The sequence below is a fragment of the Stenella coeruleoalba genome (assembly GCF_951394435.1).
Source record: "Stenella coeruleoalba genome assembly, chromosome: 2".
Lineage (NCBI taxonomy): Eukaryota > Metazoa > Chordata > Mammalia > Artiodactyla > Delphinidae > Stenella > Stenella coeruleoalba.
This window is the reverse complement of record NC_137147.1, coordinates 145494369-145517954: the sequence shown is the minus strand read 5'-3', so window position 1 is coordinate 145517954 and position 23586 is coordinate 145494369. Positions and strand designations below refer to the sequence as shown.

The 23586-nt window shown below is 42.1% G+C and overlaps 1 protein-coding gene across 5 annotated transcripts in view; it reads right to left on the bottom strand.

Annotated features, from left to right (window-relative positions):
• RORA (RAR related orphan receptor A) overlaps positions 1-23586 on the bottom strand; it is a 1120706-nt gene that overhangs the window by 1038196 nt on the left and 58924 nt on the right. For all 5 annotated transcript variants that reach the window (XM_079912654.1, XM_079912652.1, XM_079912651.1 and 2 more), the window contains exon 2: positions 23195-23285. The gene's annotated coding sequence lies outside the window, so the exon portion shown is untranslated. The remainder of the gene's footprint in view (positions 1-23194; positions 23286-23586) is intronic.

Below are 23586 nucleotides of genomic sequence, written 5' to 3'. Positions count from 1 at the left end.
TTATGCTATGAGTCTCAGGCTCCTAGGCACCCACTGAGAAGCCTGGGGTTCACATCCTCCAGCAAGAGCAGCTTTGTTTATGTGCCTCAGCTGATCATTCCTTCTCTGCCTTCCGAATCTCAAACCCCTCTCCTCCAGCCCATACCTCAGGCAGTGTGTACTAAAAGCCTGTGATGAAAAGTGTTCAAGCGAAGATGGAAAGGAGGAGAGAGATGCAAAGATGACCCCTCAAGAACTTCTAATCCAGCAAGAGTAAAGAAAAAAAACAAACAAACCTATTATTCACAAGTGAGGTACAGTATGGAAATAGTACAGATAAAAATTTATGGTAACCTGGAATGGGAATGGGGTTTAAATCTTCCCTCCCCACCCTGCTGTGATCCCTCAGGAGTTTGTCTCAATGTGCTCACTGGAGACATCTTAAAAGGGAGTTACCACCTCTGACCAGAACTTATAAAATTAAGAGAACACCAGTATGAGCAGATATGTTCACCAGAACTCATCTGAGAATGAGCTAGCTGCCATGACTCTTGAAAGGCATAATATGCAGAAAAATGATATACAGTTTATTAGGATAACTGCCTCAGAAACACATTACCCACAGGAAGTGATAAAATCTAAGATACATATAACTTAAATAATGTGATGGGTAAATTCATGGATAATAATAATAGCTAATATTTATTACAGTTACTACAGTACTGAGGACTTGGCTTGCACTATCTCACTAAAAAATGACAGATTCCCATAAAGCATGGTTCAAAGGAGCATGGCCTAGGTGGAGTTCCCTGGGAAACAGACTCAGAGGCCAAGGTTTGTGGGCAGGATGTTGACAGGAGACAGCTCGCAGAAACAACACCTGTGAGGAGTGAGGGAAGGAGGACTCAGCGAGGAAGCAGTGCCAACACAGTGCAGTCACAGAAGTCTCGGGTGATCCCACAGGGAGCTCTGAAGCTGAGATGGCCCTTCAGGGACATCCCCAATGGAGGCAAGGGGGCCAGGACTTATACCCCTGCAATGACCAGTTATTGGCTATAGGCTGCTCCTGGGGAGGGGATGTGGCTGGAGAGAGGCAGCACCCTTCAGCTGAAGGCAATGCACAGGGAGAGACACATTGTGAGCCGTCAGCAGACAGTGCTCCTGGTAGCTGGGGAAAGGAGTCTTGCAGGTCTCAAGTGGGGATGCAGAGGCACGCCACAGTATTCACTCCAGGAGGGAGGAACAAGATGAAGCTCAATTTGTTTAGCATTACACTGATCCCAGGCACTGTGCAGGGCACTTTCCTTATTGTCTTTAATCCTGTTGTGTAGGCATCAGTGACTTATTCCAACCTCCAGAGAAATTTCAAGTTCCCCTCCTCCCTCTAAACTAGTGGTTCTCAACTGGGGGGTGGTTTTGCTCTCCAGGGGACATTGCCAGAGCAGTGTCTAGAGACATTTTTATTTGTCACAACTGGGAGTGGGGTACTACTGGCATAGGTAGAGGCTAGGGATACTGCAAAACATCCTACAATGCACAGAACAGCTTCCACAACAAAGAATTTCCAGCCCAAATGTCCACAGTGCTGTGGGTGAGAAACTCTGCTGTAATCATTAGGAAGGAGAACACACAGAAGGGGCCACAGTAATCTGGGAAAGAGTCTTCAATCACATGGCTCATTCACTTGGCTTTTTCCTCTCCTGGTTCTTTTGGCATCTCTAGGCCTCTTGAATTTTCTGAATGGAAGGCCTTGATCCATGTGATGTGTACCACAAGGTGGGCCTGGGTCTGCTTCCCCTTTGCCACTCCTCCAGCCTGGCAGGACCAGGTGGGTTTCATGAGAGGGGTCTGGGGTTGAGGACAGAGGATAGGCCAGTGTTACTCTAGCCTGTGGGGGAGAAAATGCTCCATTCCTTTGCTTTATCTTTGTGCTTCTTCTTGCCATCAGTGGGCTAAGATTCCAAATGCCCAGATAAAGTGGGTGAGAGGAAAGGGGCTCAGGAGAATACACTTATTCTGGGTCTTAGGCCAGAGAAGCACAGCTGTCTAAGCTTTCAGCTCACCAGGGAAGAAGTCCACTTACACATAAATAATATGCATTTTCCTGGAATGCCCCCTCTGCAGATCTTCAACAAACTCTCCCAGTTGATGGGCCATTCTGGATCCCAACCACCTCTACTTTTTCCATCATAAGAATAAGAATTGTCATTGATGTCACCATGTTACAGATTAAAAAAACAGGACATAGAAACGTTAGGCAACCTGTCCATGGCCACTCAGCTAGTTAATGGCAGGGCTGAGATTTATAACCAGGTTTGTGTGGTTACAAAACACATGCTCATTGTTTGAGAAACATATGTACTCTTTGAAATTAATCAGATGGGACGTGCACGTCTTCCTATACATCCCTTGATACTCTGAGACACAATCTGGGCTGGCCCCAGTCTCTTAAGCTTTCTGCTCTTCTCTTATTTCTAAGCTTTCGATTTTCTTATTTCTGAGCTTTCTGATTTCTAAGGGAAGGCAAGAAATGAAAGACAGGCTGGGTGATTTATATAAAGTGATAATGTGAGCCCATCTCCTTGTAGCCATCATTTTAGTCTGCAATAAAAATGACTGGTCAGACACCCTCCAATTCCTGAATATCCAGAAGGCCTAACTGCTTGGACTCTTAGACATAAAGCTCTCTGTTAATAGACCCGTCAATTTCTTAAAGTGAGCAGTTTTTCATAACATTCCATAAAACAGGGAGAAAACATAAAATTAAAAAAGAACATAGCACTTAACATGAAAATACGTGTATCATTTATTGAGCATGAGCTAAAAGCAGCAGAAAAAGAAACTGAAGGAGGAACAGTGGCTAGTGATGGAAAACAGAAGATTGCTTAGGAACAGGATTCTTTACCTACCAAACAGGGCCCCTATTTTTAGCAACTTAAAAATAGCCCCCAAAACAGACATTCGTTAAGTATTAAACTTAAAAGTAAAAACCTTGGGCTTCCCTGGTGGCGCAGTGGTTGAGAGTCCGCCTGCCGATGCAGGGGACACGGGTTCGTGCCCCGGTCCGGGAGGATCCCACATGCCGCGGAGTGGCTGGGCCCGTGAGCCATGGCCATTGAGCCTGTGCGTCTGGTGCCTGTGCTCCGCAACGGGAGAGGCCACAACAGTGAGAGACCCGCGTGCCACACACACAAAAAAAAGTAAAAACCTTTATGTTTTTCTAATAACAATCTAGTATCCTTGTTATGATAGATTTACTAACCTCAACTTAGACTCTCAGAGATCAGATTCATGTCCCATAAAACACATAGGGAATACATTACTGAGCAAATTATAGTAATAGATGACATAAATACTTATGAACTATTAATTTTTCAGTTATAAACTATGTTCTTTTCTTGAGCCTTTTTTTAAAATAAATTTATTTATTATTTATTTTTGGCTGCGTTGGGTCTTCGTTGCTGCGTGCGGGCTTCCTCTAGTTGCGGCGAGCGGGGTCTACTCTTTGTTGCGGTGCATGGGCTTCTCATTGCGGTGGCTTCTCTTGTTGCGGACCACAGGCTCTAAGTGCGCAGGCTTCAGTAGCTGTGGCACACGGGCTCAGTAGTTGTGGCTCGTGGGCTCTAGAGCGCAGGCTCAGTAGTTGTGGTGCATGGGCTTAGTTGCTCCGCGGTATGTGGGATCTTCCCAGACCAGGGCTCGAACCTGTGTCCCCTGCATTGGCAGGCAGATTCTTAACCACTGCACTACCAGGGAAGTCCCTCTTGAGCCATTTTAATTCATGAAATTATTTAGAAGGTTACAGACACCAAGGAACAAACTGCTATACTGTGTTATGCAAATGTTTTTTCCAAATATGGAAGTCATAAGACTAGAATACATCTAGTGATCAACATATAATTATAAAGAATATTTCAAGGCTTCATTAATGGCAGCTGCTCATGAGATATTTGGAAGTGTTCAATGATTTTTATTATTCCTCTATAAATGTAGCTAATTTATGAAGGTCATCCCCGTTTACATTGCTCTATTATCATTTGCCCCAAATTTTAAGCCTGTTCAAATATAATTTAGAGGATATATTTGCCTATCAAGAAAAATCTGAGAATGCAGAAGCTAACCTCAATACGACAGGTTTCTATCTTTTTTTAGAGATAGCGTAACATAATAAACAAGCACTGGCATTCAAGTCAATAGAGATGGGTTAGGGTCTCACCCCACCACGATCAAGCTTTTAACCTTGGGCTAGTCACTGAACCTCACCATGTCTGTTTCGTATATGGAAATGAATGTACTAATCTCTGCCCTACCAACCTCTTAGGTTTGTTGTGAGGACACATGACATAGTTATATGAAAATACTTTGCACACTGAATGAAGGTAAATAGGGTATCAAAATGAGAAACAATTACATTTTTGGAGAACATTCTGTTGAGAAAGAAACGGTAATCAAATGCAAACATATTCACTTGCGGAGGCTAGAGCTGACAAGCGTAAGGTAGAAGTGGGTTTGAGAATTCTTTTTCCCCTTCCTCAGGTGTGCAAACCATCTTGATTACTGATTTACTTCTTGCTTGATCCCTTGCTTTGTTCATCTCAAATATCAAGGGCTTCCAATACACCCCCTCTTCTGACCAATCCTTCCAATGAGAAGGTACATTGGTTCAACATACCTAGGGCTACCATAAGGTAATAAAAACATTTTGAATGCTGTAAAGCACTCCTGAAATGGTATACAATAAAAACAGTAGTAAGAACAATATAATAAGTATCATTACTGACTCATGATAGTAGGGCATTCAGTTAAATTTGAAGTCTATATAAACAATGTTTTATTTTTCACCATAAGTATGCCCCAAATATTGCATGAAACATAATTATACTAAAAACTATTCATTGTTTACCTGACATTCAAATTTAACTGGGCAGCCTGATTTTGCCTGGTTTGGTTTGGTTGGGGGGCTAAATCTGGCAATTCTTTGAGAATTCTTTATCTCCCTTCCCCAAGCATGACAAACCACCTTCATTATGGAGAGTATTTACTTCTTGTTTTATCCCTTGCTTTGTTCATCTCAAATATTAAGGGCTTCCAGTACACCATCTCTTCTGACCACTTCTTTCAGGTATCCCGGCACCTGCACTACCATAAACCATTAGAACATTATCATTCTCCAGTACACAGTTGACTCTTGAACAACACGGGTTTGAACTGCATGGGTCCACTTATACAAGGATTTTTTTCAATAGTGAATACTACAGTACTCCATGATCAGAGGTTGGCTAAATCCACGGATGCAGAACTTCCGATATGGAGAAACTGCAGATAGGAAGGGCTGACTGTAAAGTTATACTTAGATTTTAACTGCATGGAGGGGCAGTGCCCATAACTTCCAGGTTGTTCGAGGGTCAACTGTATTCATCTATGAATTTTTCTTTCCAACCAAAAAGTGAATTAATTGAGGGAAGAGACATTCATTTTGATCACCCAGTGCCTGGTTCAATGCCTGGCACATAGCAGGTAATTAGAAAATGTTTTATGAATTGAAGATCACAGCTTTCTTCACATTCCATGCTCTCACCATGGGAAACTTTGCTCATGTCTGCTACTTAATTGATCAGCCACCAATGGACAAGTCAACAATGCATGTCTCTGTTCTGGCCTTCTCTACTGACCTCCAGATCCATGTTTTCCAACAAACTATGAGCTGTCTCCACCTATATTGCCATAAGCACCTCAAATGCAACCTGCCCAAGACTGACCACATCATATCCCTGAAAGCTGCTTCTCTCTTGGCACGGTATCCTGTAACCCAGGCTAGAAAACCAGAGTCCTTCTAGATTACTTCCTCTCCCTCACTTCCCCCATCACTAAGCACTTTTCATCACGAAATTTTTGAGGAGCTTTTGAAAGGAAAGTTCTGATTCAGTTAGTATGGCCTGTGGCCAGGGAGAGGGTATTTTCTTAAAGTGCTCAATTTGATTCAGTGGTATTTAGGGCCCAGTGTCCTGTAGAACACAGCAAAACACCTAGAAACAGCCTCTCTGTACAGGCCTACTAATTCAATTAAAAACATGGAAACAACCCCCATCTGTTGTGTACTAATAATTTTGAGAGCCTTATTAGCTTCTGACCTGAAACACTATTTTCATTTATGTATGGCAATTTTTAGTGGCCTTTGTATTCCTAGGTACTATTTGGGATAACTCCCCTACACAAAGTTCAAGAACGTACTTCTCATTTTATAATGAAAATTGTTACAAAACTTGTAATATAAAAATTCACGTTCTAAGTAGGCACTTACTTAGTATTCATTTTATTACAGGTCTTATCACCCAGACTCTGACAGCACCATCAATTAGAAATGAAAGGAATGAATAGAGAAAATAAATATTTTGGATTATTTAGAGTTATTCTCCTTCATACACACGCACACACATTAAGACAGCTCACCAGCTGGGGACTTACAGATGCCCAACTTACCTGAAATTCTTCTTGGAATATGCTTCAAGTCCAGAATATGTTTAAAACTCAGAACTTAACTGTAAATACTCAAAAACATTCCCAATTTGCTACTTTCTAGAGAGCAAACCATTTACCTCCATCCTGCATCCTTGCATACAGAAATGGTAACTCTGAAAAATCTTACCACCAGTGAAAAAAAATAATTTTTCTAAACTTTTTAAATAAATGGTTTGCCCAAGGGTAAGACCTTTTATACCATCTTAGCCGAGAGCAAATTTCCCTAGACAAATTGGCTGGCTGCTTCTTGAATTCTTCTCAGCTAAAATTGAGGCACTCCTATTATTGATATTAGCTGGCCATACTTTTTTCCCTTAAATCCACATATTTTGTTACACTGGAAGAAAATTAGATTGTATTAGGTTGTGTACAACACAGATCTTCAAAACATTCATCCTGTCAAAATAATTTCTTAATTAGTGGTACAACATACTTTTCTGAGACAGAACTTGTCAGAAAAACATCTTAAGTGGGGAGCTTAAGTGAATTCATTCTCAGGATTTTAATAAGACATTTTGCCTCCTATACGGAGGGGGAATAAAGTAAAATTGGCAATTCTTTGCTTCCTTGGAGACCCACTTCAGGAAAAATAAAAGTTTCAGCTACTTTTAAAAAATATTTATTTATCTATCTATTTATTTATGGCTTCGCTGGGTCTTCGTTGCTGTGCGCAGACTTTCTCCAGTTGTGGACAGCAGGGGCTACTCCTCGTTGCAGTGTGCTGGCTTCTCATCGCGGTGGCTTCTCTTGTTATGGAGCATGGGCTCTAGGTGTCCAGGCTTCAGTAGTTACAGCACATGGGCTCAGTAGTTGTAGCATGCGGGCTCAGTAGTTGTGGCTCATGGGCTCTAGAGCACAGGCTCAGTAGTTGTGGCGCACGGGCTTAGCTGCTCCGTGGCATGTGGGATCTTCCTGAACCAGGGCTCGCACTCATGTCCCCCGCATTGGCAGGCGGGTTCTTAACCACTGCGCCACCAGGGAAGTCCTCAGCTACTTTTATATAGAAATTCCTTACATTTTTGTTAAGAAAATTTAAAAATACATTAGGTTATTATAGGTTGAGTTGCTGATAAAACTTATAGAATAAAGTATTGAGAGAAAAACTAAATCTTCCTTCTCAAAAATAATATCCAACCATGAGTTTGCGTAAAATGAACTGATTACATACAAGGATCCAATTAAAGAACACACCATGCTGTACCTGAAACTGCTGTAAAATATTTTACCACTCAGTCGCTAAGTACTTTAAAGACATTTCTTTATTCATATCAAGCATAAATATATCAGTGTTTTAGGTTTAGAAAACAGAAGAATTGGATTTTCAACCTCGTTTTGCCACAGCATTTCTGGGTGATAATAAGAAAACCAGTTAACTTCTTCAAACTTCCTTTTATTCATCTGTAAAAGGGGCCCAGTACGTGCACCCTACTGGATTCACAGGGTTATTATGAGGATAAACGTTGTCATGACTGGGGCCATGCTTTGAAAATAAAAGCAACGCCTATCAGCTGCCATCTAGGTGTCTACTCTGGGTCACGCACTACATTAGATGCTCCTCATAAATGGAGGACGAGCAAGAATTTCTTACCCACAGCTTTTAAGTGAGGAAATTGAGGCTCAAACAGGTTAAGCGTCTTGCCCTGAATCAAACATATATGAAGTAGTAGAACTGAGATTGGAACTTGCGTCCATGGGACCCATGCCTGCCACTGCCCCTTTCTGCCCTTCCTCACTCCCTTCTCCTCCTCTTCCCCTCAAAAGTTATGGTCTGGGCTTTGGTGGAGGACAGAGAAAAGAGCTTAGGACTGAGCCCTTGGCTAGCACACTACAAGGGGTGATCATGTCTTGCTCCTGAAAAATTAGTCCCTTGGAGCATTGCCAAAGACCAGTACAAAGACCAGACTGGAGTGGGACTGGGGTTGGGCTACACGATCCTAATTCAAAGGAAGGTTGTAAAATGGGACCCTTGGGGTTCAGACTCGGGGTCTGCAAAAGTCCAGATGGCAGAGTGAAAGAGGCAGCTCATGCCCTCGTTACCATCCAGTGTGGGGACCACACAGTAATGATGTCCTGCTTGGCAGTGCCAGTGTTAACGAACATCTGCTTTGTGCAAGGAGCTCGGACACGCATCCCAAAGGATACCCAGAAGTGTAGGACATAGTTCCTGTCCTCACAGAGGGCAAAAGAGCAAAAATACACAAGTGAGAAGGAAAAGTGGCAGTGCATGATCAAACTGTTCTAGAGAATAGTCAAGAAGCCATCACAAGTCAGTATGCAAAGAACTGCCATTTGTGTGCTATAGATAATAAAGTGCTCTGAGAAAGCACAGGGGGGGAGGTCTTTCAGGCCAAAAGGGTCAGGAAATGCTTTAAGGAGGAAATCAAATTAAATCTTTATGACATTTCAGGTATTTTCACTTCCTCCCACCTTAAGCTGGGCATTTATTCTTCACTCCTTGTAGTATCTTCTAAAACAGACCCACTGGCCAGAGTTCCTTGTTCTCTGAGTAAAGGAGCCATATGAGCACATCAGGGCCAGCATATCATTAATACCAACTTCGTTAAGGAACAGAGATCCAGACCACAAAGCATTAAGCAGGCCACTGGAGAACAGATGGGAGCATGGAGAGAAGACTTCCTGGGTGGGAGAATACAGCATGTGCAAAAGCACAGAGGAAGATAATGTAACTTGCCATTAGGAGACGGAATGTGAGGTCATCTGGCAGGAAGAGGAGCTGTAGAGAGGACTGGTGGGTGGTGACACTGGACTGGTGAGTTAGAAGCCCTTGAGGCCAGGCTAAGGAGTCAGAATTGGACTTCTCTGCGGGTCCAGTGGTTAAAACTCTGAGCTTCCACTGCAGGGGGCACGGGTTCAATCTCTGGTTGGGGAAGTAAGATCCCACATGCCATGTGTCCAAAAAAAAAAAGGTCAGAATTTCATCAAACGGGCAATGGGGTAACACTGAAGTTAGGAGTTCAGCATGGTCAGAGAGAACTTTGCAAATAAATTTAGGGAAAGTGTTCACTTGGTCCAGAAGACAGTAAAGGACAACAGCTTAGGTGAGAGATAATTAAGAATCTAGGCAATGGGTGTGATGGGTATGGCTAGAGAAGGGACTTGTGTAAATAACTGGATTTGATGAATCACTGGCTACAGGGGAAGTCTGAAGAGTAAGCAAGGCACTATTAATTCATTCAACAAGTATTAATTGACTACCCATGTGCTAGGCATTGTTCTCGATGTTTGGGGTTTGTTGATGAAAAAAAAAAAAGACATACAAAGATCCTTGTCTTCACAAGCCCGAAGTAGAGCAGAGACAGACAATTAACAATGGACATAATCATTAAGTATATATGCTAGAAATTGATTGGTGCCAAGCAGACTAAGAGGGGTTGGAAGTGCCAGGAGTAGGATAGGACACGTTTCACAGAGAAGGTGGCATTTGAGCAAAGATCTGAGGGTGAGGGAGACAGCCATGAAGATACCGTCAAGCGGAGGGAAGAGGTAGTGCAAAGGGCCTAAGGTGGGAGAATTTCTGGCATGCTCAAGAAAAATCAAGGAGGCAGTACACCTGGAGCAGACAGAATGAGGAGGAGGGTAGGAAGGGATGAAGAAACGGGCGGTGGGAAGGGTGTGTATCACATAACAACTTACAGCCCATTGTAAGGACTTTGGCTTTTACTCTGAGTGAGATAGGGCTCCACTGTAGGGTTTTGAGCAGAGAAGTGACGCGATCTGATTTATGTTTTAAAAGGATCACTACAGCTGCTATATGGAGAAGGATCTGCAGGGGGCAAGTACAAAAGGAAAAGGACCAGCTAGGAGACCTTGGCAGTAATTCAAGTGAGAGGGGATGGATGCTCACAGCAGAAAGTCAGCAGTGGAAGTAGTGACAAGTGGTAGAATTCTAGATACACTTCTTACAATAAGTCTAACAAGATAACCCTGAATTGGATTTAGGGTGTGAGAGAAAGAAAGGAGTGAATGATGGACATATTAAGAGTGAGGTATCTGGACCTCCAACTGGAAACTTCCAGAAGTCAGCTGGATAGAAATGTCTGTATTAGAGATACATTTGAGAATTACTGGCACTTATTTGGTCTTTAAAGCCATAAGACAGAATAAGGAAAGGAGTGAAGATAAAAGGAAGAGGACCAACACCTGAGTCTTGATATACCCTAACATGAGGCAAGAAATGAGGAGGAACCAGCAAAGAGGGCTGAAGTGGAGCAGTCAGTGAAATTGGAAACCAAGTGAAAAAAAATGTCAGAGCGGGTAATCAGCCATGTCAAATGTATGGATAGGCCAAGCAAGGTGAGGGTTAAGAACTGACCACTGGCTTTATTAATCTGGAGTCATGGGTATGTATGGGTGCAGTTTTAGAGGGCTTAATCAGGAAGGCTAATGGAGCCTGTTTTAAGCAAAGGCAGGGCAATGTTAAGGAACTTGATTTCAGACAATTTTCATTTCATGGTTTTTTCTTATGTAGGAAGTGCACTGAAATTCTCTACTTTGTCACTTCCTGAGGGTTGACTAAAATGTTTGTCCAGACCAAACTGAGGCTCTCTCAAACAACTGGAACCCCATGAGGGAAGTTCTGAGTGATCCTACTGTCCCATCCCATAGCATTTAATTGTATTTACTGGTTCGTTCTTTGGTATCCAAAATAATGTTATATATTCTGTTCAAATATAATTCCATTCTCTGTAAACAATAACCCAACTTAGGCCCCCAGATGAACTTGCTGGCAGTTAACAGATGCCTAAACTTCCCCCAGGTCCATAGTCAATTACAGTCAAGTTGACATATCTATTCACAGTTGTCTGTGGCGTCACTTTATCATGAGACATCAGGTACCCATTCATTTCACAAATATTTATGTGGAACCCACTTGGGAGCAATCTATGTGCTAGGGCCTGGGGAAACAACCATGGAAAAGGCACAGATGTGGTCTTCAGCAAGTACAGTTGAGTGGAGGTAGTAGATTACAGTTAAAAAATTGATTCCCAGAGTTAAGATGGAGAACATTCAGACACTAATGGGAGCACCTTGGGAGAGCAGGTACACACACAGAGGAGCAATTAAATTGGCAAAGGCATAACCATTTTACAAACTCACATGACATATTTTACTTTCCCTCTTAGAAAGTGAATCTGAGTAAGTCTATACATTTAGAGAAATTCAATGCAACTACATGGTTTGCAAATTTGTCCCCACAGATAGAGGGTAAGGAGAGACTGAAGGAAGAGGCAGATCACTCCAGGTTAGTAGGTGGCAGTTTCAATAAGCAAGGGAACTTATGAAGCTTGTCTTGGGCAGGCACAGGATCTCCACACCTGCCCACCAGAATCTTAACCCAGAGGCCTTAACTGGGTTCAGTCACCTTTATAGTCCAGATGGTCACAACAGCACCTTACTCTCTCAAGGCTGCATCCTTGGAACAGTTCCCACTTGGAACAGTGGGAATGTTCCACAACGTACATTCCAAGGACACGGAGGGGATAAGGAGGCTCCAACTGCCCAGGTCCAACTCACAGTCAACTGGCAGTTGTGCCCACCTGATGACCTCCTCCAATACTACTACTGACCACTTTGGCTTATGACTTCGTCAGTCATTGATTCACTCATTTACTGAGCATTCACTAAGTACAGAGACTCTACATGGCCAGACTGGTGCACTGGGAATACAAAGATGAGGAGAGTGGAATTCCCGTCCTCAACCTCATCATTTCTACTCCTCTTCACAGGCCCATCTTCATACCACTGGGAGTTTAGAGAGTTTCCATCTCTATATTCTCTCATAGCTGGCTACAGGGAGTAAAAAGGAAATAGATGAAGAACAACAATCTCCTCTTGCCACCTTCACTTATCAACATCCTACTCACCCATTTGATTTGACTCGCCAAATCAAATGCCACCTTCTTAATGAAGCCTTTCCTAACAATCCCAGGGTGACGTTTATCTTATGTAAGCCACAGCTCCTTATGTAGGGTTTCATACGGCCTTTAGTGCATGGACTCTAATAGTATACATTTGTATCTCCCCAGTTAAATTCTAAGTTAATTGAGGTCAACTTTCTGATTTACTTTTACCTCTGGCAAAGACTTAATTCAAGTATGTATATATTAGATGGTCAATGAACATTTGTTGAAAGAATGAACAAAAACATGTTACTTAAGCCCTTCCAACTCTTTCTTCTCTCATCCTCTTCATTTCCTCTTCATTTCTTATATGTGAACAAAAATTGAACAAAACCTATTTGTTTTTCTGACTATAGAAGCCATATGTTCATTGGAGAAAAAGGAAAATTTTAAAAAAGGAATTAAAATACCCATAATTCCAGAATATGGCCACTGTTTAACATCTTAGTGTATTTTTTTTCAGTATATACATATTTAGGTTTCAAACAAAACTGCTGTCTTGCTCTTTATAAAGTTTTACATTCTAGCTCAGAGATGATGTTACTGCAAGAATGTCAATGCCAAGAAATTTCAGGCTGAAATAACACAAGTTAGAAGAGGAGGCTATCCTATAAGATTCTTCGATTAAATTGGCGAATATAGTTCCATTCATTAATTCCACAATCTACTGATGTAATGTATCTCCTGGGACATCAGGAGTTGTTCAAATGTGAAATTGGGGTCCAGGCACCTGTAAGACTCTGAGTTCCTTTCACTTCTGGTATTATTGTATGACAATTTAATTCCATCATATATGAGGAAATAACTCGGACTACTGTTGGGTGTATTTACTCAGAAATCTTAATCTTATTAATGAAGCCATTAATAAATGGCCTCCTCTTATAGATGAGAGAACTGAGACTCAAGAGGAAAATTCCCTGGCAAAGTTTAACTTCACACCACTGTCGTCCAGCTCCAAGTCTGCCATTTTTCTTGGTACTGGGATTTTTCTCAGTCAGAGCCAGAACTAAGATGAAGTCATGTCTAGCTAGTGGTCATGGAAAAAGATAGAGGGGATCATCGATGCTGAATCAACCTGCTGGCCATGTGCGGTGACGCTTCCCAGCACCAGGATAGATGTTGGTTCAAGAAAACAATGGGGTGTTAGTCCTTTTAAAGGAGTTTATATTCTCATTGACAAGGCAGTCTTGTCTCCTAACACTACCACATGCTGCCCATAGTGATTTACTAGTCAAGAGCCAATAAGCATTGCAGGACAGGGCCAGTGCAAGCTGTCAAGGCCAGGTGGAAAAGGCAAAGCCAATGACTAGTGGGAAAGTCAGGAGGTTGGAAAGCTAGGAGACAGCAGGTGGGGTGCTGAGGCCTGGGAGCAGAGCAGGAACTCAAAGCAGGGAGCATGACCAGGTGTAGGAAATCAGAATAGCCAACAGAAGATATCAAATTCCCAACTCAACCAATCAGAGACGGGCTTCTTTGCCAGTCTGGGTTCCAAAGTCAGTAAGCAAGCAGCCAAGGCATACTCATTTGGGCTCAAACATTATTTGGGGCCAAAGTGCTGGCATTCCTTTTGAAAAGTCTGTGTTCCAGAGACCCCCACCTGTACTTATCTTCAGGGCATGACTTGTAATTCCACATGACTGCCAGTTCCAGGATGTGCATCATAATACAATGGCATTATAGAACTGGGCTGAATTTAGGCCAGATGATTTTGGGTAAGAGACTCCACTTCTTAGCCACAAACTCAGACCCCTTAGTGTAGCCACCCCTTCAGACCCCATGTGACGGATTTTTTTTTATTATAAATTTATTTTATTTATTTATTTTTGGCTGCGTTGGGTCTTTGTTGCCGTGCACAGGCTTTCTCTAGTTGTGGTGAGCGGGGGCTATTCTTCGTTGCGGTGTGTGGGCTTCTCATTGCAGTGGCTCCTCTTGTTGCAGAGCACAGGCTCTAGGCGCCCAGGCTTCAGTAGTTGTGGCACATGGGCTCAGTAGTTGTGGCTCGCGGGCTCTAGAGCACAGGCTCAGTAGTTGTGGCGCATGGGCTTAGCTGCTACGCAGCATGTGGGATCTTCCCAGACCAGGGCTTGAACCCGTGTCCCCTGCATTGGCAGGTGGAGTCTTAACCACTGCACCACCAGGGAAGCTCCATGTGACAGATTTTAACAATGTGTATGAGGATATGGTAGGGCAAAAAATGGAAAATCTCATATTTTCTTTTATCCAAGAGCTCATTGGTTAAGTGAAATAAAGTTTCTAAATACATTTTCAAATACTGTACCACCGGGACTTCCCTGGTGGCACAGTGGTTAGGAATCCGCCTGCCAGTGCAGGGGACACGGGTTCAAGCCCTGGTCCAGGAAGATCCTACATACCGCGGAGCAACTAAGCCCATGCGCCACAACTACTGAGCCTGTGCTCTGGAGCCCGCGAGCCCCAACTATTGAAGCCCGGATGCCTAGAGCCTGTGCTCTGCAACAAGAGAAGCCACTGCAATGAGAAGCCCGCGCACCACAACGAAGAGTAGCCCCTGCTCGCCACAACTAGAGAAAGCCCGCACACAGCAATGAAGACCCAACTCAGCCAAAAATAAATAAATAAATTTATTAAAAAATATATATATACTGTATCACCATACTGAATGGTCAGGAAACCAGCTTTTGGTCACTCAGGTCCCTGAGTTCTGAAATTCAGCTTCTTTCTATATAAAATAAGAAATAGTTTAAATTTATCTCAAATTTCTTTTTTTTTTTTTTTGCCGTACGCAGGCCTCTCACTGTTGTGGCCTCTCCCGTTGCGGAGCACAGGCTCCAAACATGCAGGCTCAGCGGCCATGGCTCACGGGCCTAGCCGCTCCGTGGCATGTGGGATCTTCCCGGACCGGGGCACGAACCCGTGTCCCCTGCATCGGCAGGCGGACTCTCAACCACTGCGCCACCAGGGAAGCCCTCAAATTTCATTTTTAAATAAGCCTTTCGTTTTAATTAATTTTAGATACAGAAAAGTTGCAAAGATAGTACAGAGTTTTGTTTCCCCAGTTTCCTCCAATGTCAGCATGTTGTGTCACCATGATTCATTTGACAAAACTAAGAAATTATCATTGAGAAATCACTATTAACTAAAAAACAGACTTTGTTCATATTTCACCACATTTCATTTTGATTCCAAAATGTTACTGTTTGCAAATATGACAGCATCTGATTTGTTATTTTTTGATAATTTTTTAAGGGCCTCTTTTGAGGTGAATGAGGTTTAGTGGACATATATTCATACTTTGGGAACATACTCAAGAAAAAGTTCTGATGGGAAAAACATAAATCAGAACTTCTATGTTGGAGATCCAGGGGCCAAAGACTTGGCTGGTAGGTACTGGGGCCAGCTATTATGGGTAAGAAATGAGTATGTGGCAGAGAAGTAACTGGTAGTTGCCAGAGGGAAGGAAGGTAGGGGTTGGGAAAAATAGGTAAAGGGAATTAAGAGGCACAAACTTCCAGCTATAAAATAAATAAGTCACCGGGATGTAAAGTAGAGCATAGGGAATATGATCAACAGTATCATAATAACTTTGTATGGTCACAGATGGTTTTCTAGACTTACCATGTGATCATTTCATAATGTATATAAACGTTGACGCACTGTACTACACATCTGAAACTAATATTATGTCAACTCTACTTCAAGAATAAATTAAACAGAAAAAAAAGAAATGAGGAAGTGGAATGGTTTTATATTTTACTCAAATTATTCCAATCTTCTAGTCCCACCCACTGAAATCTCAGTCTTAAAATATAGCTGGGAACCCTTGTGCCCAACAGAGCAGAACTCATTACATATACACTTGGCGATTCATTCTCTTCAATTTATCTGTAGTTGCTTTTGCTTTGTTTGTGTTTTCATTCTTAACGAGGATCTAGTCTGGATTAAGATGGTAAAATACATACAAGCCTCTAATGTAAATATGCTACAGCATCACAGTAATCACCATGAGATAACTGACCTTATGTTTTTAATCAACTCTGTATTTTCCTCCTTTCTAATTTTCTCACTCATCCCATTTCTTGAGAAATGAAGCCCTGATAATTCTGAAAGGGATTCTCTTCAAATGATGCCTTTTTAGGGAAAATTAGTTAATATATAAAGATAAGCACAATAATTTATTGAAGGCTTAAAGACCTTTTATAACCATGCAGGTTAAAAAAAAATGTGAGGCATTGTACTGACAAATTTATAAATATTAGCTCTTTTATTCCTTCTGGAATCCATTATTCCCATTTTATAGATGGGGAAACTGAGGATTGTGAAGGCAATTTGCCCAATCTGCACAACCATGGCAAACAGTGGAATCCAGAGCCCACCTTCTTAACGTCTATGTCATATGGGCCCCTGTTCTCACAAAGTCTGGACACTAGCCATAGAGCCACAATTAACAGAAGTGAGACAAATAGAGGGACATTCGGCAGTATCGTCATCCAAAGGAAGTGTGTATAATAGTGCTCTGTGAACCGTACACAACTACCTAGCATTAACGTTTGTTTAATTGTTATCTGGTGACACCATAGGCAGGAACTATCAATTTCCACCCGCTACACACCAATTACTTCAGTTAATTAGTGGCCCCATCTCTTCTAAGTCCTTTGGGGAGAATACCAAGTCCATGTACCAAATGAAATAAAGAAGGATGAAGAGGATGCAGACAATAGAGAAGGGAAAGGGAGACATTTTACATTTTTCAGAATCTGAATAACAACATCTCATGTTTTAGGACTGGCTCAAAAGACAGAATGCTTCTGCAAACGAAACCAAAACACCCTTTCAAAAGTTTCCTTTTCAAAGAGATTATAATTTCTGGAGACAAATCCCATCCTCCCTTTCCCAATTCATTCTTTTTTCCTTGAGAAAATATTTTTTAAAAAAATAAATACATCTGGACAGTTTACAAAGTCCTCAGAGGCTGAAAAACTAGCTATAACAAGGACTGCACTTGACACATTTTTCTTCAGGCTAAGTTACTTCATTCAAGGTTTTAATGTTTAAATAAACTGCTGCCCAAATCAATAATCTACAAAATCATTCACTCAGGGAGAGGTCTTCAATCCTTCTGCCCCATTTAAGGCTGATTTGTATGGCGAATGAATGCATTTTATTGTATTTCACAGAGTCTGCTCCCAGAACTCCTGCAAGAGTGGTGAGTACATTTTCTGCAAAGAAAGTAATACAAAGCTCTTACTATGGTGCCACAAGCAGCACTTAGTACAGCTAAGACTGAATCTGGTCTGGGAATGTGATGGGGCAGGCATCAGGGAAATATCCTTTGTTCCTCGCCCCTCCCAGGCAGAGCAGTGAGATGGTCAAGCAGGCGGACTTGGGAGCTGGCTAGACTCAGTTAAATCCCAGCTTTGCTAATGGCTCAAAGTGAGACTTCAGGCAAGTTGCCCATCCTTTCTGTACTCCAGTTTCCTTATCTATAAAATGGAGATGAGAGAACACTTACTTCATAGGTTACACTGTTGATATACAAATGTTAGCCATTCTTATTCATCACAGACTTATAGGAAAAAAATTTACATCAATTGCATCCCTAAAAACTGCAGTTTCTGAGGCTCAACTAACCCCTGCCTATTTTCCCTGAGGAAGAACTGCATGGCCCCCTCCTGCAACAGCTCTGCCAGTCACTTCCTTCTTGCTTCCACATAAAGCAGAGAGTAATTCCCATTGTAGATCCTAGCCATCCCCAAATTCAAAATTTCACTCTGTAAAAAAATTAAGTTTTCTATTTTTCTGGTTAACAATCATTATTGTGAAACAAACAATGATCCCATGAAACACAGTGAGAAATAACAGTTCATAAAAAAAGTAAGCAGAAGAACATATAACGTCTCTGAGGATGACAGGGGTGCTACTTAATACTATTTTATATGGGAATTAGGGATGGCTTCTCGGACAAGGTGGCACTAGAACTGAGAAGTGATAGAAGTAAGGGAGGAATCCAGATGGAGGCAAAAACAAGTTCAAAGGCCCTACAGAGGGGGTGTACCGAGTTTGAGAAGGGCAGAAAGAGTAGACACCTAGAATATCTAGAGTCCAGTGAGCAAGGGGAAGAGTGGTGGAAGATGGAGTCAGAGAGAGGTGGGGCCTGGCCATACAGGGGCTTGTAGGCCCTGGTAAAGACTTCCGATATTTCAGTGGGAAGCCAGTGGAGGCTTTTGAGCTGAGGGATGATGATCTGATTTATGTTTTAGAAGACTGCTCTGGCTGCTGGTGGAGGAAAGACCATTAGGGCTCATTAACAGAAAGAAGCAGGGGGACAAGGAAGGAAGTGACTACAGTGAGTAATGGTCATCTATAATGATGGTGACTTGGGTTGTACTGAAGGTAGAGAAAAGTGCTAGACTCAGCGTTTATTTCCAAAAGAGAGGCAAAGGATTTGGTGATGGACTGGACATGTATGTGTATGGAAAGGGGCTGTGAGAGAAACAGAGGAGACAGGGGTTACTCAAAAATTTTTTTAACATTTAATGAGATAGAGGTGACTGTATGAGGAGTCTCTCTTAGCCATCTTTACTTCCATCACTAAGACTAGCAGAGTGCTATCTTTCCAGGACCATCTTATTTCCACACAAAGGAATAGTATTTTCAAATCATTATTTCACAAAAGGTTCTAAACCGAGTACAGAACATCAAAACCACACCCCCTTGGACTTCCGTAGTGGCATAGTGGTTAAGAATCCACCTGCCAATGCAGGGGACACAGGTTTGATCCCCGGTCCAGGAAGATCCCACATGCCGCAGAGCAACTAAGCCCATGCACCACAACTTCTGAGCCTGCACTCTAGAGCCCATGAGCCACAACTACCGAGCCTGTACACCACAACTACTGAGCCCTCGCGCCACAACTACTGAAGCCCATGCGCTCTAGGGCCCGTGCTCCACAACAAGAGAAGCCACCGCAATGAGAAGCCCATGCACCTCAACGAAGAGTAGCCCCCACTCGCCGCAAACAGAGAAAGCCCACACGCAGCAACGAAGACCCGATGCAGCCATAAATAAATAAATAAATAAATACCACACCCCCATCTGAGAGCTTGGCTGTATTCTTTCACTAGCTAAAGGATCACTGATTCAACAAACATTCACAATTTACTAAGAGCTGGGTACTGTCCTAGGTGCTGAAGACACAGGGATTAAGTAAGACCCTCTCTCTACAGTAATTCAAAACTGTATCTTAGCAAAATTTCCAATTACTCCATACCATAGAGAGTAATTAAAATGCAGACATTAAGAGTGAAAACCATGAGGATCCAGCCACATAAAGAGTTCCCTATGTCCCCCTGTGATTTCACTGCTCCATGACTCTGCACGTTCTGCCAACTCCTCTGCAATGGGTGGAAAATCCTGGTCATTTAACTCAATCAACTCAAATTCATAAACTCCTGGACAGCCTGCTCTGAATTCTTCCTGCTCCCAGGAGAGCTGAGTTCACTCATCATACTTTGTGACCTTCTCCATTACAGCCCTCATCACCCTCTGTTCCAATTACTGGTTTGCATATCTATCTTCCATGACAGACTATAAACATATTCACAGGGACCATGTCTTAATTTTTGTGTTTGGGGAGCCTAGAACATAATCTGACATGTAATAAGCACTCAATCAATGTGTGTTGAAAAAAGGAATGAACCAATCAATTTCATGATTCATTCCTAGAAGCTAGGAACTAGGATTTATACCTCTGACAGATCCATGGTGTCTAGAACAGAGAAACTATTTTATTTTTACTGCTTGAATTTCCACCCAGGGAGCATCTCTTATTTTCATCTGTTCAGATTTTATTGAAAATATGACCTTGAGAAGGAGATTTTTGAATCTTCACTACTCCTTGAATGGGATTCAAGGGCTGGTATTTTCTAACTTATGGAATCTGGGAAGAGACTTACTTTTCTCTAGCCACAAAAATCTTTCTGCAACGGTAGTACATGGAGTCAAGCCAAGAAACTCAGGCTTCATGCAAACCTTACTATCCCTGGAAAAGAGTGTTTTTTGGCTATTAAATAAGCATACGAGAGAATTCTTAAACAAAATTAAAAATGAGATTTCAGATATTGATATTCATTTCCTGAGACTAAATATCAATGTGGAGTTAAAGAACATTAAAGGTCTTTATCATGGAATGTGATATTGAACATAAAAAAAAGTCAGGCATTAGAGGTTCCTGGAAAGATGGCAAATTGACAACATGTGTGACTCACCTCCATTATCATCTTTGAAATAACAAATAGAATATAAAATGAAAAAAATCTGTATCAAATTATAAATTGGGACAAGAGGACATTGGAAACTTAAGACTTTTTGATAGAGTTTAGGTGGGCAGCATGGAAAACAGACCATCTATCTTAAGGGTCAGCAAATTATGGGCTATTTTTTTAAGTAAATTTCATTGGAGTATAACCATGCTCAATTATTTATATATTGTTTACGGCTGCTTTCTTAAAACAGCAGACGTGACTAATTTTGACAGAGGTAGTACCTCCTGCAAAGGCTAAAATATTTACAATCTGGCCCTTTGCATAAACGGGTTGGAAATCTATTTTTTTTAAGATTTAATTTTTTATTTATTTTGGCTGTGTTGGGTTTTTGTTGCTGCGCGTAGTCTTTCTCTAGTTGTAGTGAGCGGGGGCTACTCTTCATTGTGGTGTGTTGGCTTCTCCTTGCAGTGGCTTCTCTTGTTATGGAGCATGGGCTCTAGGTGCACGGGCTTCAGTAGTTGTGGCTCATGGGCTCAGTAGTTGTGGCTCGCGGGCTCTAGGGCGCAGGCTCAGTAATTGTGGCGCACGGGCTTAGTTGCTCCACGGTATGTGGGATCTTCCCGGACCAGGGATCAAACCCGTGTCCCCTGCGTTGGCAGGCGGATTCTTAACCACTGCACCACCAGGGAAGTCCCGTGGGTCGGAAATCTTTTATCTAATCCTATACCTCCCAACCTGTTAAGGAATAGCTCACCTAGGGAAAATATGAAGATACCCGCTAACTGGAAGGAATGAGGACTGAAGATTAGGGCAGGTGAGGACAGTCAGCAACCTTTGACTCCCACCATAGCCTCTGCAGGCATAAAAACACCAATGACCATCCCAATAACACAGGCCACAGCTGTGATCCCTGACCTACCTTTGATACTGTGGGCCTCACTAGGCAAAGAGATGTAGTGGTACCCAAATCACCCCTGCCTGCAATAATCATTAATTTTTCAGCTGAGAGGTATAGCCTCCCAATACACAGCCTCTGGATTTGGCATCCGCCCTATAATACCCCCAGGCTGCTACAAGTACACACTGGCAAAGGAAAAATAAACTTCTCCCTTTGGCTAGGAGATTTGAAGTAGAAAACACACAGAATCTGACAACACCCACCTCAGACCGCAGTAGTAGAAAAGCGTAAAACTCCTTTGGAAAGGACAAGCACAAGGAAGAAAAAAAAAGATCACTGGAAACAAACAAACTTTCTGCAGCTCACAAAATGAGGAACCACACTGAGAAATCAGTGCTAACGTCTTCCTATGAAAATGACTGCAAGAAAAAACAATTTAGAAACTTTCTAACTACATTCTCAACATATTCCAAGAGGCTGTTGCATTTATAAAACTAAAACAGGTAGTCACAAAGAGGGAAGGAAAAACTGCTTTGGAGTGAAAAATGCCATTGCTAAATTAAAACGTGCAATCCAGTCAGTAAACGGTGTTATTACATGTGAAGGCAACCCTGGCCTCCTGAAAGACAAAGACCCTTCTGGTTTGCAGAAGGTTTAAGATGTTGGCAACGTCAAGATACACAGAAGCATCAAGGGAGCAGAAAAGGCATTTCAGTTCCAAGGACTAAATATGCACAAATACACATTATAGTTTATGCTTTTACCCACAGAGTCATAACTTTCCCAATTTCCAACCATTTTAGCTCCATCTTTTTCCACATCCACAGCAACTGGAAACATCAGCAAGTAAAGCGGGGGTGGAGGAGGAAGTTTATCTGGGTAAGGATAGTTCATTTCATCCTTTTTACCCTTTTTTGCACCTTGCCATACATACTATTTGCCAAATAGCATTTCAAAAGATGGATCTGTGACTGTAATGTGTTAGAATCAAGACCTCTAATTACATGCATGCATATAAAATATACACATTAGATTTAAAAAGTGCCACTGTTGGATAAATCCAATATATTATAGGTGGAGGAGGAAGGCGCTCAGTGAATCTGGCCTAAGCCAAAGGTTCTTAAAGTAGGGTCTACAGACAGCACCTGTATCACCCGGAAATCTGTTAGAGATGCAAATTATTGAGCCTTACATCAGATTTACTACATCTGAAACTCTAGAGGGAGGGACCCAGATTTTGTCTTAAGAAGACCTCTAAGTGATTCTGATGTGCACTAAAGCTTGAGAACTACTGCCATCTTCACACACACACACAAACAGGCTAGCAAAAGGCGTTAGAGCAGTGCTTCTCAATACTGGTTACATATTAGCATGACCTGGGGAGTGTTACACATTTCTGATGTCCTCCGATCACTCTGGGAGTGAATTCACATGATTACAATGTGCCACCAAGTTTGAGAACCAATATTTCTTAAGCAAAAGGGAATCCCAAATGTAAACAGTGGCGCCATGCTAACAACTGGAAAGACATGCCATCGAAGAAGGTATTAACAGTAACAAGAAACAAAGCTAAGCAATAAGATAAGTTAGGATATGAACTGTGCCAAACAAATACAGAAAGATAGCTGTAAACTTACCTGACCTGGAGAGCAACTGGAGAGAAATTCAGGCTGACCGGGTGTTTTGGAGCTTCTCTGAACCTTATATTGGGTGCAGAGGTGAGCACACCTGAAAACAATGAAGAAAAAAGAGGCATGGAAAACAAATCCAGGAAACCCAGCACATCTGTGGTTCCCAAAGTTGTCTGCACCCTGAAATCACCTGGGGAGCTTTAAACACTCCTGCTGCCTGTATTCCACCCCCAAAGAATTCCATTTAATTAGACTGTGACCTAAGCATCAGGCAATTTAAAAGATCCCCAGGTGAATTTAATATGTAAACAAGTTTGGGAATCACTACAATATATGTGGAACAGATATTTCAGAAGAATATGACCAAGCACACAGGAGAGGAGCAAAAATTAGAAGAA